Source organism: Notolepis coatsorum, assembly GCF_963971535.1.
Source record: "Notolepis coatsorum genome assembly, chromosome: 7".
In the NCBI taxonomy this organism is placed as follows: domain Eukaryota; kingdom Metazoa; phylum Chordata; class Actinopteri; order Aulopiformes; family Paralepididae; genus Notolepis; species Notolepis coatsorum.
Window position 1 is genome coordinate 177449560 of NC_140171.1, and position 6000 is coordinate 177455559.

Here is a 6000-nt window from a genome sequence, read left to right on the forward strand (position 1 = left end):
TACTTCCACCTGACCACCAGGGGGCCTACAGCCTCTACTTCCACCTGACCACCAGGGGGCCTACAGCCTCTACTTCCACCTGACCACCAGGGGGCGTACAGCCTCTACTTCCACCTGACCACCAGGGGGCGTACAGCCTCTACTTCCACCTGACCACCAGGGGGCCTACAGCCTCTACTTCCACCTGACCACCAGGGGGCCTACAGCCTCTACTTCCACCTGACCACCAGGGGGCGTACAGCCTCTACTTCCACCTGACCACCAGGGGGCCTACAGCCTCTACTTCCACCTGACCACCAGGGGGCTCACAGCCTCTACTTCCACCTGACCACCAGGGGGCGTACAGCCTCTACTTCCACCTGACCACCAGGGGGTGTACAGCCTCTACTTCCACCTGACCACCAGGGGGCGTACAGCCTCTACTTCCACCTGACCACCAGGGGGCGTACAGCCTCTACTTCCACCTGACCACCAGGGGGCCTACAGCCACTACTTCCACCTGACCACCAGGGGGCGTACAGCCTCTACTTCCACCTGACCACCAGGGGGCGTACAGCCTCTACTTCCACCTGACCACCAGGGGGCCTACAGCCTCTACTTCCACCTGACCACCAGGGGGCGTACAGCCTCTACTTCCACCTGACCACCAGGGGGCCTACAGCCTCTACTTCCACCTGACCACCAGGGGGCCTACAGCCTCTACTTCCACCTGACCACCAGGGGGCCTACAGCCTCTACTTCCACCTGACCACCAGGGGGCGTACAGCCTCTACTTCCACCTGACCACCAGGGGGCGTACCGCCTCTACTTCCACCTGACCATCACCAACGACAACTTGGACAAGGCCTTGGAGACGCTACAGGCTGCCGTGGACAGACTGCTCCGAGCCCCAGTGGGTCCTGGTCAACTGGTTGTACTGAGCGACCCGTGACCCCATGGCCGACCTCTCTTAACACTTTAAGTGCCGAAAACGTGTTTAGGCGTCTTTCCTAGCCATGCTAAAATATGATCGGAATCATATTTCCCCTCTGCAGCCTTCACACACAGTTCTGAGCTCCTCTCAATTGAGTTTTAGCGTGTAGTATTACCGTGTTCGACACTAACTGCTATGATGAACATTTGACCCACATTAGATGAATGGTATAACGTTGCCCACGGAATTATAAACGATCCCCCGCCCACCCGGTCATCATCAGATGATACGTAGAAACTTCTAGAAGCACGTCCATTTGAAATTTTTCATCTGGCACCGATCGCTACCAAACTGTATTTGATCATCAATTTAATGCATTTGGGGCTATAAATCACGTTCTGGAGAAAGCTGCAGAAAGAGATGAAAACATACTTATACTTTAGATCATATTTTAGTATGAATATGTGAATGAAAAAGTTTAACGTTCATACACCCTGAACAATACATATAGGACATTGAATGGGCCCTAATAATGGCAATCTAGCAATAGAATTTAAAAAGTTATAGCCCTGCAAAGAAGGGGAACTTCTCCATAGACAAATAGAGCTGGCAACCGATGGTATATCATGAATTTAACCTTAGGCAATCAAAGTGTTAACTAGTGCGCAATGAATGGCTCATGTTCGAAATATATACAATATGGTAAATTAATCGTTTAGATTAATCTATAACAAAATAATCGTTATTTGCAGCCCTAATACTAGTATTGGGATATCGGACCGATATGAGGCCAACACTGAGAATCAGTATCGGGAGAATTCCCTCAAAATACTGAAATCTCAACGACCAAGAGCCGCGTTTAACATCTGATGGATAACCGGGATTATCTCTGGCACTGAGATGGTTAACAGGGATTATCTCTGGCACTGAGATGGTTAACAGGGATTATCTCTGGCACTGAGATGGTTAACAGGGATTATCTCTGGCACTGAGATGGTTAACAGGGATTATCTCTGGCACTGAGATGGTTAACAGGGATTATCTCTGGCACTGAGATGGTTAACAGGGATTATCTCTGGCACTGAGATGGTTAACAGGGATTATCTCTGGCACTGAGATGGTTAACAGGGATTATCTCTGGCACTGAGATGGTTAACAGGGATTATCTCTGGCACTGAGATGGTTAACAGGGATTATCTCTGGCACTGAGATGGTTAACATGGATTATCTCTGGCACTGAGATGGTTAACAGGGATTATCTCTGGCACTGAGATGGTTAACAGGGATTATCTCTGGCACCGAGATGGTTAACAGGGATTATCTCTGGCACTGAGATGGTTAACAGGGATTATCTCTGGCACTGAGATGGTTAACAGGGATTATCTCTGGCACTGAGATGGTTAACAGGGATTATCTCTGGCACTGAGATGGTTAACAGGGATTATCTCTGGCACTGAGATGGTTAACAGGGATTATCTCTGGCACTGAGATGGTTAACAGGGATTATCTCTGGCACTGAGATGGTTAACAGGGATTATCTCTGGCACTGAGATGGTTAATAGGGATTATCTCTGGCACTGAGATGCACTTTGCACAACAATGGGTTATAATCTCATAGTTTTTTATTCAATGACCTCAGACTAATGGTCTCACTCCATACCGTTGAAGTGGTTCACCCCCCCTGACCCCCGTCTGAACGCTCTCTCGGTCCTGACCCCTCTGTGACCCCCGTCGGAACGCTCTCTCGGTCCTGACCCCTCTGACCCCTGTTGGAACGCTCTCTCTGTCGTGACCCCTCTGACCCCCGTCGGAACGCTCTCTCGGTCCTGACCCCTCTGACCCCCGTCGGAACGCTCTCTCGGTCCGACCCCTCTGACCCCTGTTGGAACGCTCTCTCGGTCCTGACCCCTCTGACCCCCGTCAGAACGCTCTCTCGGTCCTGACCCCTCTGACCCCTGTTGGAACGCTCTCTCGGTCCGACCCCTCTGACCCCCGTTGGAACGCTCTCTCGGTCCGACCCCTCTGACCCCTGTTGGAACGCTCTCTCGGTCCGACCCCTCTGACCCCCGTTGGAACGCTCTCTCGGTCCGACCCCTCTGACCCCCGTTGGAACGCTCTCTCGGTCCGACCCCTCTGACCCCTGTTGGAACGCTCTCTCGGTCCGACCCCTCTGACCCCTGTTGGAACGCTCTCTCGGTCCGACCCCCAACGCTCTCTCGGTCCGACCCCTGAACGCTCTCCCGGCTCACCTCTCGGTCCCGACACCACGGGTTGAGTACCACCGGTTTAATACATTCCTCGTCTCCTCAGCCCTTCATTTCTGTTAGCTACCCGTCGTGGCTCATCCCGTGTCCTAGGTTTAATTTTGAATGTTCTCTTGTCATTTACTGTACTTACTGTACTAACGCCATGTTGAATGGTTCATTAAACATGGAGGAACACTGTAGGCGTATTTTTATTTTCAAAAGCTCTGCAGATTTCTGTGTGTAATGAGATTGGCAGGAAACGGTGTAGCTTAGCCGACATTAATGTGAAGACTTTGCAGAAGAGATTTGTCATTATTTTGGGGTGAACATAGTATGGTGGTCATATCAATGTGTGTCGAAGGGGCGGAGCTTGATTTTGGTACATGAGTTATTTTTAAAAAGATGTCAAAGAATGTTATTTTTATATTCCCATCTTGGACAACATGGAAGTTATATTTATATTCCCATCTTGGATAACATGGAAGTTATTTTTATATTCCCATCTTGGACAACATGGAAGTTATTTTTGGCTGTAAAAACATTTGAATAAAATGATGATGATGAACTTGCCGTGTCCCTGTCTTAACTCGGTCTCACCAGCAGATGGCAGCAGTGGTGCATGTAAAAATAGGAGGTGTTGAGGATTTTGAAGATGGACACAGTTGGTTTATTGAGCTGTTGGCCAACATTTTAGATTAGAATCAAATGGATTGTCATCATGCAGCACAAGTACAGTACAACGAAAAGAAGTGTGGCATCCAACCAGAGTGCAAATGTAATAGTAAAGTGTAATAGTAATATACAATGTACAGGTGATTAAACTGGACTGAGTGTAGTGCTTATGAGATGTATGTAAAGAGTTTTGGTATTATGTACACTGATACAGGTATTAAGACACTATCTAGTAGGTAAAGGATATTATGTACAGATATAGTATCTATAGCTACTTTAAAACGATTGAGTATGAGTAGGTAAGGGTTATGTACAAATATATTTATATATATATATAGTAACTAGTACAGATATGTAGGATTATATATATGCAGGTATGTGGATAGATGTGTGTGTGTGTATATATATACACACGTTAAGAATAAATATATACAGCAGTATTGTACATGCGGTCATACAGAGTTACATGGGTTATATGCAGATGTAGATATATAGAAGGATTATATTCAGACACATGATATATAACTAGGTATAAAATATATAAATGAGTACTATGGAGTTCAGTGCTAATCAGATTTATGTACAGAGTTGTATTAATGTGTGATACAGGTATAAAGACTGGTATAGTAAGGCAAAGGATGTGTGCAGATATGGTATCTAGATATATAAAAAGGATTGTGTGCAGGTATTTACAGACGGATGTGGATAGATGTATACAGTAAATATATATATACACCATACATGCTGCTATGCAGTGTTATTTTGTTATATGTTGTTATATATTGTGCAGTAAGGGTGTCTCGTGCCTGAAGCAAAGTTTTTGATGGTATATTCATTGTTCACTTCATTCATAATTGTTTTCTGACCGGTGCAAGGCAGTCGCTCTAGTTCTGGACGGAAAGGTATAGCATGAATAAAGACAGTAACGTAGGCCTATAACAATACAATTTGAAATGAAAAGATGAAGATGTTTATTTGTACAAAGCTCCACATATTGGCCTACATCATTATGTACTATCTATGCCTATACTACTGTCTACTGTGCTAGTATCTAGGTCAACTTGTCAAGTTGCTCTTTATCGACCCCAAGGGGCAGTTTATGGTACAGCAAGCGGTAACCATTTATCAGACACAAGGACACAATAGTAGAGAAATCGCAATGAATAATTAAAAGAAATACAACAGTGACCGCAGGGACTAATGAGTAGAGTCTGTTTGTACCCTGGCGCTGTCTAGCGGCGCGGCACCCTGGAGTAGTTGGCCTTAACGTCCATTCACTCGCTCTTAATTCCCTTAACTTCCATCCACTCCCTGTTTACAAAACCATGTATTATTTTGGCCACTAGTGGCGCTGTTGCGAGTTTGTGGATGCTGCGCTGTATCCACATTTAGGAGAAGAAGAACAGAAGAAGAGCAGAGCTGGAGAAAGTGAATGAATGAATGAATGAAAACTTTATTTAACAGATTGCAGAATGGGTACAATACAGTACGGCTCAATACATACAATTGTTAAGGGGATGCAGACCTGAGAAAGACGTTTGTCTTGTTTCCATCAGGGTCCCCCATTTTCAATTCATATAGACATATATGACATACATGACATACAGATAGTCAGTACTGCTACATCTATACATTTATGACATACCAGATTTGCAAATACAGTACTGTTTGTGATACAGAAGGAGTCAAGAAAAGGGAGTATATACATTTGACGTAGAAACTGTACATTGGAGGTTGGGTGGGGGGGGTTGGGTACATTGGGATATTGACAACCATACTGGGTAATTTACATTGGAGGTGGTTGGGGGGGGGGGGGGGGGGGGGCGGGGGGCATACTGTATAAACAAGTAACACTGTACATTGAGGGGGGGGGGGAGGAGACACTGTACAAACAAACACAATTGTACATTGAACTATTGACAAAACCATACTAGGTAAATGACTGTACATTGGAGGGGGTTGGAATGATTGGGTTAGGATATTTACAGGGGCCAGTGTTGAATTGCAGTCTCCCGTAGGTGTCCCTTGAGAGAGGTTTTGAAAGTGGGTAGTGATCCACATTCCTTTACAGCTTTGGGTAGGGCGTTCCACATTGATGTGGCATAATTGCGAAACGTGTTTAGTCCCTTATTTGAGCCGAATCTGGGTTTGACATGATTTGTGGAGCTC